The 12099-nt window shown below is 46.3% G+C and overlaps 1 long non-coding RNA gene across 2 annotated transcripts; it reads left to right on the top strand.

Annotated features, from left to right (window-relative positions):
* The first annotated feature begins 219 nt into the window (after window positions 1-219).
* On the top strand, window positions 220-11869 carry LOC132682140 (uncharacterized). Of its 2 annotated transcripts, XR_009611497.3 has the most exons (5): window positions 220-1856; window positions 2423-2555; window positions 3290-3428; window positions 3909-4080; window positions 11576-11869. It is a non-coding gene; the product is annotated as an uncharacterized LOC132682140 (long non-coding RNA). The 2 variants fall into 2 exon arrangements; XR_009611496.3 differs by lacking the exon at window positions 11576-11869 and having other exon boundaries at window positions 3909-5856.
* The last annotated feature ends 230 nt before the right edge of the window (window positions 11870-12099 follow it).

The raw sequence follows: 12099 nt of genomic DNA, 5'->3' as shown, positions 1-12099 counted from the left end.
ACTGAGCCACCCAGGCGCCCCGCAGGTGGTGATCTTAATCCAAGTATTCACGAGATCATTAGAAGCCGAGTTGGAGCTTTGCTAAGACTCCGTTGACCTCTGAGGAACTTTCCTCCTCAAGGCTAACCCTATTGCTACCCTGTTGTTTTCTGTTGCTGCGGTAACAAATTACCACACACCTAGTGGCTTGTGACAACACAGTTTACTACCTTACAGCTCTGTATGTGGCAAGACTGACGTAGTTTGCGCTGGGCTAAGATCAGTGCGTGGACAGGGTTGCCCTCCTTTCAAGAAGTTCTAGGGGGATCTGTCTCCTTGCCTTTTCTCCTTTCTGGAGGCCACCCGCATGCCTTGGCTCATGGTATCCTCGTCCTTCTCAAGCCCAGCAGTGTGCCAGCCTCCAGTCTATTTCTCTACTTCCGCGCTAACATTGCCTCTTTCTGCTTTTGACATCGCTGCTCATCTGTTGCAAGGACCCTTGTGATTCCCGGATAGTCCAGGATAACCGCCCTGTCTCACAATTCTTCATTATTCACACGTACCAAGTCCCTTTTGCCTCATGAGGTAACGTGCGCCCAAGTTCAGGGACTAGCGTGTGGACAGCTTCAGAGGCCACCGTTCGGCCCCCCACGAGTCTACCAAGTGGGGTTGCCAGATTTAACAGTTACGGATCTAAAACGTACAAATTACAAAAACAAATGGTTACATTTGAATTTCAGATAAGCAACAAATAATTTTGTACTTTAAGTATGTCCTACCGAGTATCTGGATCATAGTTATAAAAATGTTTATTGTGTATCTGCGATTCAGATTAAACGGGGCCTTCTTCTGCATTTTTTCTGCCAATTCTACCTTCAACGCCAACAGCAAGAGCCTGATCTCATGGGGACACCTCCTTCCGGTTGATCCCGCACTCTGATCCTTGTCTCTTCAATAGAGCAAGATTACCAATTACTCAAATATGCTTTTCAGAAACTTCCCATTTAGCTTCTCAAACTCCCGGCATTAGGGAAATATCTCACAGGCAACGACGACCCACGTGCTAGGCTCGGCTCTCTGAACACTTCTCTCACCAGGATCCTAGTTCATCAGATCTAATTTTAAATTTCCGGCCAAAATGACTGCTGCCATCTCTGTTGGTTTCTCTCTTTTTTTGTGGGGGCCTCTGCCTGGGGAAAGCTCAGCTTCTTTTCCCGCACCCAGAATCAGCAACTGTTCCCGGGGGCAAAGTGGCCAATGACTCCTGGGTCACTGTCCGCTGCTCAGCTCCTTTTGGAACACTGAAGGCCCGGTGCTGCTCGTTTCAGCCACCCTCTGATCCCCTCAGCTGCGGTTTTCATAGTTGACCAGGCTGGAGTGCTGTTTGGCTGCACGCCCTCCAGTCGGGTGTTCTGGTAGCATGACTGGTGATTTCCCAGCATCATCACGAGGGCCGAAGTGGTTGGTGGGAGCAGCAGCCCAGGTGGACAGAATGGAGGTGATGTGGTGACATCCCAGTGAGAAAGTGTGCTTGTCCACTGGGCGTCAGAGACTTTGGCGGGGATATTTGTCCTGACACTGAGCCAAGCAGGCCCCTCTGAACAATGGGAGGTTGGCAAGCGTCCCTTCCTGCACACGTGGCTTTCCTTTCAGGGAAAGTGAGTGAAAGCCGGGCCCAGGCTGTCCAAAACTGGCCTTGGAGCTTCATCCTGGGCACAATCATTTAAAGAAGGAGAATTTTAATGTAATGACTTTGAAGCTTTTGCCTTCCTGTGATTGCCCTCTTCTAGCAGCAAAGACATGGTCACTGCTTCTCTAGCAAGAAGTCAGTTGTGGCCAGCGCTGGGATGGGTGTGATTGGATATCCAAGGTCAAAGGTGAGACACCTCCAGTGTGGGGCTTTTCTTCCTTCCCCTTCCCTTTCTGGGGCATCTTCTGTGCCACTTGCTTTGCACCTGGAACATAATTTCCTGCTTTTGGACACCAGGCCTCCATGCACTAAGTTTTGGGAGCTATAATCTCTCTCCTCTCCTTTAGCAAAAACTGCTCAGGGGATTCAGAACTAATTTACACTGAGGAGGGGAGGCAGACAAATTAATGGATGGGACTTTATCTCACTCTGGGTTGTCTCCATTGTGTGGGGCTTAGAAAAGTCCTGATGAACTCAAAGCCTGAAGCACAGACCAACTCAAATTGATAGAGGATTTGGGGCAGAGGGTTGGGGGGGGGGGGGTTCCCCTGTCTTGAAATTTCAAAACGTTATTCACAATGGGATGCTCAGAGAGAAGACAGATTTTGAATCAATAAAGTATTTTCAAAGGGAACCATACATTTCCCAAGCCAGACGAATATTCGGGGAAAAATATTGAGTCGATCCCATGCATTGGAGAAACACAAATGTTCTTTTAAAAATTACTTCATATACGATGACTATGTATCACAGTATTGCAGGTGGTGTCATGGAATAGAAGAAAGACATCGTGTCGAACTAAGGAACTCTGAGTAAAGTATGGACGTTAGTTGCTGATAATGTATCCATTGTGGTTCGTTAGTTGTGACAAGTGTCGCACGATGAGGTAAGATTTTAACAACGGGGGAGACCGGGTGCTGGGTAGACGGAAACGTTCTGCACCATCTTCACGACTTTTCCGTAAACCTAAAATTATTCTAAAATAAAAGGTTTATTTTTAAAAAATGATTTCATATACAAAGAAGGTGTCGAAAAGCAAGGGGAGGTGGGACAATGAAAGGTTACACTCGTGACTAAAGCTATTAAACAGAATAGAAATATTAATATTCCGCATAGATTTAGAGAAATTATGTCAGCGAATCACGGTCTAGAAATAGCATGGTGGAAATAGGGCGTTTCAAGTTGGGGGGGAGCCATGTCACAGAGCCCAAGAGCCCCACCAAGTCCGTGCTCACTTACAAATAACCCTGAGAAACTTTCCGTGAATGAAAATGTGTATAATTCCCAGTTTTTAAAGAGCCATGGGCTGAGAGCCAAAAAATATTCTTGGATTCTATTCTTTCAGTATCCTAAAATTAACCTATTAGAATGAACTCTTCTACTCAGCTGTTTGAAATGGGGTGTCTGTCTCTGAAAGCAACCATTTTATTCAAGTTTTGTTTGAAGTGAGACATCGGATTCTTTTTTTCTACTGTTTTTCATGAAAAATTTCAAGCATACACACAAAAGTAGACACGACAGTGTAATAAACCCTATTTGCCCAGTAAGCAGCTTCATCTGTCATGAAGACCCACCAACCTTGTTTCAACTATCCCTTCTGTCCCCTTATTTTCTCTCTAGAATTCTATAACATGATTCTAAGATATCAGAGTTTTTACTGCTTAAATATATGGACATTCTCGGTACTCTTCTGTAACTATTTATGGAGCACCTACTCCAGAAATGAGGAAAGACTCTTCCTCAGGACGTCTCTGTTGAGGTAAAAAAGAAAACTAGTCGGGGGGCACCTGGGTGGCTCAGTTGGTTAAGCGTCAGACTTCGGCTCAGGTCACGATCTCATAGTTTGTGGGTCCGAGCCCTATGTAGGTCTCTGTGCTGAAAGCTCAGAGCCTGGCTGCTCTGTCTCTCTTCGTCTCTCAAAAATAAATCAGCATTGAAAAAAGTTTTGTTTTTTAATTTTTTTAAATGTTTATTATTTGAGAAAGAGACAGAGAGCAAGCAGGGGAGGGGCAGAGAGAGAGAGAGACACGGAATCGGAGGCAGGCCCCAGGCCCTGAGCTGCCAGCACAGAGCCCGACACGGGGCTCGAACCCACGGACCGCGAGATCATGACCCGAGCCGAAGTCGGCCGCCTAACCGACTGAGCCACCCAGGCACCCCCGAAAAAAAATTTTTAAAGAAAAAGAAAACTATGGGTTGAGAAAGGAAGAAAGTATCATAATAACTTGATTTTTCTCAGGGAAGTGGAAGCAAGATTGCGTGCCAGTCACGGGAGTCAGATTTGACCGGCATCAAAGGAATTAGCCAGCAACGTGACTGCAGTGATACACTCTACACTCCAGGGGCTTCCCTCCAATTTCCAGCTGACTAGAGACTGGCGAGTCCACCTGGCTAGTCCTGGCCCACAATAGGTGAGCATAAATGACTTCTGTTTCTTCCACGATGAGACACTGAATAGCCAGGGTGCTGCCTTCTTTTCCCCTGCCACAGCACCCCCGGGGAGCCACATGGTGATCTGGTGGCATCACAAGATGGACAAACGTGGATCCCAAATCAGTGCTTGGAGGAGAGCCCAGCCGATGGGCGTGGCCATCACACAACTGAGCCATGGACTGTCATCCTCGCATCTTGAGTTTTATCTGCTAGTGCAGCAGAACGGAGCTTATCCTCACTAGAACCACCCTCAGAGTCCAGTTCAAGCTACTCTACGGTGTGCCTAGGCAGACCAAGGGAGCCCCTGTGGTGTCTTCTGACATGTGTCTGTTGGATCTCTTCAACGCCATAAAACTCTAAGATGACCCTGCGTCTCACACACCCCTTGGAGGACCTGACAGCCTTTTACAAAGATTCCCTGAACGTGAAAATGGATGGAAGAGAGAGCCTCAGAGATCGACCTTTCGGGATTCTCATGCTTCACAAAAGAGCGAAGAAGAAACCTTAGACATTTCGGTCAGAAAAATAAGGCGGGGGTCGAAAGAGATAACTCTGGGAAGAGTGTTTGAATTTTCAGGATCATCGTAGACATTGTGTTCAGTAACAATGAGACAATTGTGTAGAATGAGTTCCCACAGGCAAAACTTGGTTTAGGTATCAGATCAGGGGCCAGGACACTAACTCAGACACCACACGGATTTTAAAAATTATACTTACTTCTCAGTGGTTCCCCCAAATATTTTGATCAACTCTACAATTTCAAAGCAACCGTAGATGTGAGTCCTGGATATGGTAGAGTCTCGGGGGATGTTTCAAAAACAACAAGATCATTATGGAATCAAGACTTTTTAGAGATGATCTTCAGGTATCATAAACTTCTGTAATTGGAAAAATAAAGCAGCTCTCGCCAACAGCCCTGATGGTAGGTCAGTAGGGTTCCCATCTTAAGTGCCTACAAAACTCAGGGGAGAGAACCTGGAGAAAATACAAGGAACAGCCCAAGAAATCATGACCACGAGTAGAATTTCATAAGGCTGTAATAGACACAGCAGTTTGGTACTTAAAAGAGTGAACTGAAATAAACCCACAATTTTTTTTTATCATAGAAGATAATAATCACAATTAACATTTGGATAGCATTTTGTAAAAAAAAAAAAAAAAAAAAAAGTATTTTCCGGTAAATCATGCCATTTATTTCTTCCAACAAATGTCTGGGGTGGGTTAAATTATTAGTTCTGGTTGCAGTAAAGAAAACGAGAGGCTGCGGATACTGTTCCCTTTCTATTGTAGGAATATTGGCAGAAATTAGGTGTCAGAGTGGGTGCTCCACTGAGCCCCACCTACTGCTGGGGCAAAAGTTGAATAGAAGGACGGAATGGTCAGCAGGACCAGAAGAATCCCCTTAATTCCCCTCATCCATGGGCTGTTGGGTCCGGTCTGTTGGTGGGATCCTTGCAGCGTGGTGGCCCAAGGCCAGGGAGCAAGGGACACCTACCAGTGGGTGATCTAGGGCAGGACTGAGCCACATGGCTTCTTAGGTGCACGTAAGACGTTACTTGTGGTTTTCGGATGACGATCTAAAGACAGACGAGAAGTTTGCTTATGCCGCAGGCTGAACCTGATCGTGTGTAAGCCTTAAATGTTTTTGAACTCTTTATGGGGGCTTTAAGCATTTTTCAAGCCTTCTGAGAGTGGAATCTTAAACTTACCCTTGAGGCTCACTGTCCTTTTGTTCCAGGAAAGGACAGCGGAGTAGCCTGCTCAGTGAGGCAAAAGTAACCTTGGGGAAATGTCTGAAAGGGGGTAAGCAGATCCGTATTGGTCGGCAGGGACGTGTTGCATCTTTCAGCACATCTTTGTCTCTTGCAAAGATGGAAAAGTTTCTAAGTTTGGATTAATGGTACAGATTAACTAATGGGTTGTGTTGACCATGCTTTGTTCTACCACTGGAGCTCACCATCTTGTGGCTCTTTCACTGAGTGTTTGTTTGCAGGGGAAACAGAACCGTGACAGAGACGTGAGCTAAACATTCCTTCTCGGTGGCAGAGAGCTTGAAAAGGAATCAGGAAGAATTTGGTGACGTTCACTGTGGCCTTGATTGTTCTCTCACAGATCATGTTATTTAAAATTATGGAAAGAGCCTAAATGCCCATCAACTGACGAATGGATAAAGAAATTGTGGTTTATATACACAATGGAGTACTACGAGGCAATGAGAAAGAATGAAATACGGCCCTTTGTAGCAAAATGGATGGAACTGGAGAGTGTGATGCTAAGTGAAATAAGTCATACAGAGGAAGACAGATACCATATGTGCTCACTCTTATGTGGATCCTGAGAAACTTAACAGAAGACCATGAAGAAGGGGAAGGAAAAAAAAAAAAAAAAGAGGTTAGAGAGGGAGAGAGCCAAAGCATAAGAGACTCTTAAAAACTGAGAACAAACTGAAGGTTGATGGGGGTGGGAGGGAGGGGAAAGTGGGTGATGGGCATTGAGGAGGGCACCTGTTGGGATGAGCACTGGGTGTTGTATGGAAACCAATTTGACAATAAATTTCATATTAAAAAATAATAAAATAAAATAAAAGTGAATAGCACAGGCTTTGGTAAATCTCTTGGTTTGGAGCTATAGCAGCCCTTTCTTGAGGCTTTAGGTCTGACCACACCCGTGGAAAGGGCAGGATATTTCCTAAAAAGGAAGGAATATTTATATAGTCAATCATCCTTGAGAAGATGGCCCTAAGAAAGAAATGAGGAAGGGTGCCTGGGTGGCTCAGTCGGTTAAGTGTCCAACTTCAGCTCAGGTCATGATCTCGCGGTCTGTGAGTTCGAGCCCCACGTCGTGTTCTGTGCTGACAGCTCAGAGTCTGGAGCCTGCTTCAGATTCTGTGTCTCCTTCGCTCTCTGCCCCTCCCCCACTCATGCTCTGTCTCTCTTACTCTCAAAAACGAATAAATGTTAAAAAAATTTTTTTAAAGAAAGAAGGAAGCTGGCTTTAGATTGGGTCACGAAACAGCTCTCTCCTTTCTTTACACTAATTTTGGCCAACCCTCTGGATTAAAATGCTGGGGTGAGGGGAAGGGATGTTACCTATGCTGCGTGGGAGTGAGCTGGCGCTAAACAGGGAGGTGGTTGGAAGAATGACCCTGTGGATTGGTATGACTCATATAGTGAATGTCTGTGTTATAATCTACATATTATTATTTGCATTAATAAGAGTCTCTGTGCGGCACTCTTCTTCCTTTAGCTCCGAATTCCTAGTATAATCTTGTCAGAAGTTACAGTCTCGCTTCTGTTGTGAGTAAGCGGCCTGTCTCCAGCTTGGCATCGAGTATGACAGGGAAGGAGAAGGGGGTGGGGAACGTGCTGCCATGACTGGTGGACTGGTGACCACATTTGTGCTCACAGCAGAAGCAGCAGCCTGGCAGCCAGGAGACAAGCTGGGAGCAGAGGAATGAAGCCTTGGCATCTGTGGCCTGAAGAGGCTCCAAAACCAATGGACAGAGAAAGTTTGGCCAATGACATGGTGGGGCCTCAGATGGCCGAATTGGGATATACTTAGAAATGGGATGGATCAGGGGTGCCCGGGTGGCTCAGTAGGTTAAGCATCTGACTCTTGATTTGGGCTCAGGTCATGATCTCTCAGGTTTGTGTGTTGGAGCTCCACGTATGGCTCTGTGCTGCTTAGGATTCTCTCTCTCCCTCTCTCTCTCTCTCTCTCTCTGTCTCTGTCCCTCCCCTACATGCACACTCTCTCCTCTCTCTCTCTCTCAAAAGTAAATAAACATTAAAAAAAAAATAAATGGGGAAGGTCAAAACAATTTCTGTCAAGAAAAAGGTAAGACAATGGGGCACCTGGGCCGCTCAGTCAGTTAAGCATCTGACTCTAGGTTTCTGCTCAGGTCATGATCTCACAGTTTCGTGAGTTCTAGCCCTGTGTCAGGCTCTGCACTGGCAGAACCTGCTTAGGACTCTCTCTCTCTCTCTCTCTCTCTCTTCCTCTCTCTTCCTCTCTCTTCCTCTCTCAGCCCCTCCCCTACTCACGCTGTCTCTGTCTCTCTCAAAATAAATAAATAAACTTAAAAAAAAAATTATTAAAAAAAAAAAAAGGAAGAAGGTATGGGAAGGAAAGTGAGCCCAATGGTTGATATGTTATTATTCTGCTAAAAAAAATATGGGGCAAAGATCATGGAAAATTCCTTTTGTTTTAACTACATTTACAGGAGAGAGAGATAAAGCACAAGAAAACAATCAGAGCTTAATATTTTCTAGGATGTGTTCCAGCAATTCTGCATCCAGAAAAATTACTTGAGACACTGTAGAATGTTAAGTCAATTTTTTGAGTGCTTTTACTGTATCGTGCTTACTAAGATTAGAAAGTAAATGAATGCATTCTACAAATGTGGTTCATGACAATTATTAAAATGTTATGGTAATATCATTAACAGGCAATATTTGTTGCAAAATATGCAGTATTTATTATCATTTTTCTAGGCCTAAGACTACGTGCATGCAGGCTTTATGAACAAAGAAACTTTATTTTGTGACTACTAATTATGATTTACAGCTGGCAGGTTCTCCAGTAAAATGAGGCATATGAGAACATTTGGATGACACATCTTCTAGTAGGGGAAAAAATTTCTAGCAGGGGAAAAAACTCTCTGAAGACAGATTCTACCGGTTTAGTTAATAGCCATCTTTTCTTCCCACCACGAGTTGGGTGACTTCGTACAAGCCGTTAAAGCCAACTCAAGCTCGGTTTGTCCATTCGTAAAATGGCGGTCATCAGGGGCACCTGGGTGGCACAGTCGGTCAAGCCTCTAACTCTTGATCTCAGCTCAGGTCATGATCTCACAGTTGGTGGGTTCGAGCCCCTCACGGGGCTCTGCACTGATGGCCTGGAGCCCGCTGAGGATTCTGTCTGTCCTTTCCACTGCCTTTCCCCCACTTGTGAGCGATCTGTCTCTCTCTCTCAAAATAGATAAATAAAAACTTTAAAAAAAATGTTTTTTAATGGTGGTAAGCTTAGGTTGTACCTCACAGCTGTTTTGAGAGCTAAGTGATGAGATTCAGAGCACGTGACACACAGCAAGTGCTCAGTAAATATCTGCTCTTGTTCCAGTATTATTGCCTGGTCAAAGGCACCGCTGTGGTGAATGCACAACATCTTGCCTGTATCTTATGTCACTTACGCTCTGGTCATGATCGTACAACCTGCGCTACAGATTGACTCTCCAAGCACGCAGCTTACGTATGAAAACACTTCCTTGCCCTAAAACATTCTAATCACTTGATGACCTTTATCATCATAAATTGCGATTTTTTGCCCCCCATACCGGAATTACGTGGATCTTTCTGAAAGTAGCAGAGGCTCCTGTCTTGAGGCGGGTGTTAGGAACTTGCATACCATGCCCCTGAATCTAGGTACATGCTCACAGACACATATCTGCCAGGCATTTTTAAGGAATTGTCTGTGTTCCGCTGGAAAGAGAGAAGGGACTCCCCGCCAGAGCAGGGAACGCATACAGAGAACGGAGAAAAAGAAGCAGTGTGGATGCCTGCAGCTCCCTGGAGGGGCCTGAAAGTCTGAAGCCGGGGAGCGGTCCTGGCCTCCCCATCAACCTCCTCCAGGACTTCGGCAGAGCCACACAGGGCGTGGAACCCAAAGCTTGCCCACACGATAGCATGGTTATCCTGGCATGAGGGCCGGTGTTGTGTGTTGGCTCGCTACTTCAAAAGCACTGGAAAACAAAAGCAGATGTGAGTTTGGACCTACGCTCCGGGAGCTGGGAGAGGCAAGCATGCAGAGAGGGAGAAGTACTCATTTTATTTTCAGCAAAGTAGGTGGTTGGCTGAACCGATGCTTTTATAAAGCAAACCAGACCTCACATATTGCGTTCTTTCCTCCCGAGTGTATCGATTTGGCGTGGGGTATCTTGAGAAACACTTTTTTTCGGCCCTCTTTATGACTCTCCCCTCCATTTCTCCATCCACCAAATAGAAATCCACTGGTGAGAATAGAAATCTCTTTCTATTTGGAGATTAATAAGGGCCTCGTGATAACCCCTCTCAAGAGAGCACTCAGAGCCCCATGACAAAATAGCACTGGTAACATCCGATGATTGTCTCTCTCCTCGGCCAGTAACACCAAGGTGTTTTCCAGCAACGTGAAGAATCAGCCACTCAATTCCATTTGCTTGTCAAACCTGACGGGCACCGGGCACCGACGGCTCAGCCTTTCGGAACCTCTGAGCGTCTAGGTTGCCAAGGAACAGAAAGCACCGGCTCCCACTGTGAAGGGGGAGCTACAGAGTGTGAGGGGGAGAGTGGCAGGGAAGTGCAGCAGCCTCGTGGCACCCAGCCACCAGCCCAAGAAGCTGGCAGCCTACCTGAGGAACAGAAACAACATGCCTCCAGTTAGTTGTCTATCGTCTGAGACGCCCTTGTCAGGAGCTTACGGCTGGGGAAGCCATCAAATCCCCGGAGCAAAGCGATTAAGTCTTTCATTTCGAGAACTTATGAAATAGCTGATCGAGGAAGGAGGCTCTTTAGAGCAGATGAAAAGGAGAACAGGACAAGAAAACGAAGTGCAAGGGGCAGAACTTCCGGTGAGTAGGGACACGTATACTAAAGGATTTAAGGAAGGAGGGTGCATTCTCTTGTCAGTATCCTTCAGAGAACTTTTTCCTCCTACCTTTTGGGGCCCTTCTGAGTCTTCCATAGAAATCAACCCAGCCTTCCAATGCAGGTGCTTCTTGGGGCTTGACCGGGCCCCCTTTCCTTGGCATGTTATACACTCCTCCTGGGTGACCCCAAATGCTTCTGTGGTGTCATAGCCCCCTGAATGCTGAGGATTCCTCCAACTACAGCCCTCCGTCAGACCCTTCTTTTGAGCCGCGTGCGATACACCTACGTGGGCTTTGCTGCCTGATATCCCCTGGAGACATCACACTCAACGTGACAAAGACAACTCACCAGTCTCGTACCAGCTGGTTCTCAAAGCCTGCCTCTTCTTTCTCTACGTCGTGTCGTTGCCAGCAGCGCGATGGCTCACCCAGGCCAGAAACCTGAATGAACCCATTTCCTCCCCTCCTCTCATTACCATGACTTCAGCTCAAACCCCATGCCTTTCTCACCGGGATGGCTATCTGAAATCCCCATCTCTGGTCTCATCTCCTTCTAGTCAGTTCTTCACACTATCAGCACGGTATTACGTACACAAGATTCACCGTACTGTGTACTAGGGGTCTTGCTCTTGTCTTGGGGATTTGTCTGGAGCCCCACTACTGAGAACAATAGGTTACTCCGAGGAGCCGTAGAAGTACCAGGCACTCCCTTCCAGAGCTTACTGAGCAGTGGCCAAGTGAGACTAAGTTCTCTCACTCCCACCAGTGTATCCAGCATCTCTGCTGGATCCCCGAGGACCGGGGTGAAGGGAAAGGATGCTTTGACTTTTCTCCTTTCTTCCTCCTAGAGAGAAGAGAAGGCTCTGTCCCTCAAGGCAAGGATGTGGGATATAAGAGAATTTTTCATGACGAATAGAGGTGACTATGAAGAAGGACACTGGAGCCTCACTCCCCAGCTAGATGTTTACTGAATGCCATTAACTTGGAGTGAGCGACCAGAAGCAGAGCACAATAGAGGACTCTAGGGAGAACTTGACTTGCACGCCCCGGGGAGTCTGTCAGCACGTGTGAGATACAGGCAGGCGACAACTCAAAGAGGGGAAGAGACAAAATAACGCATAGGCCCGAGCTCCCAGCAGGAATATGCAAATTTTCATGGGAAAATGGGTGCCACAGAAAGGAAGGTGGGCTATGGCTGTCTTTAAGGTATCCTGACCTACCAGGAGTGAGGGAACGGGATATACTCTTAAAGGCAGGGGCTGGGGAGATATTGCTAGAGGGGATCTCTAGAACACACAGCCTACATCAGAGACGTATACAGTACAATTTTACAGAGTCTTCTCAAGAAACCTGGAAATGCACCCACAAAAGA

This window comes from Panthera onca, chromosome A1, assembly GCF_046562875.1.
Source record: "Panthera onca isolate mPanOnc1 chromosome A1, mPanOnc1 haplotype 2, whole genome shotgun sequence".
In the NCBI taxonomy this organism is placed as follows: Eukaryota; Metazoa; Chordata; class Mammalia; order Carnivora; family Felidae; genus Panthera; species Panthera onca.
The sequence above is the reverse complement of the archived record's forward strand: the minus strand, read 5'-3'. Positions and strand labels throughout refer to the sequence as shown.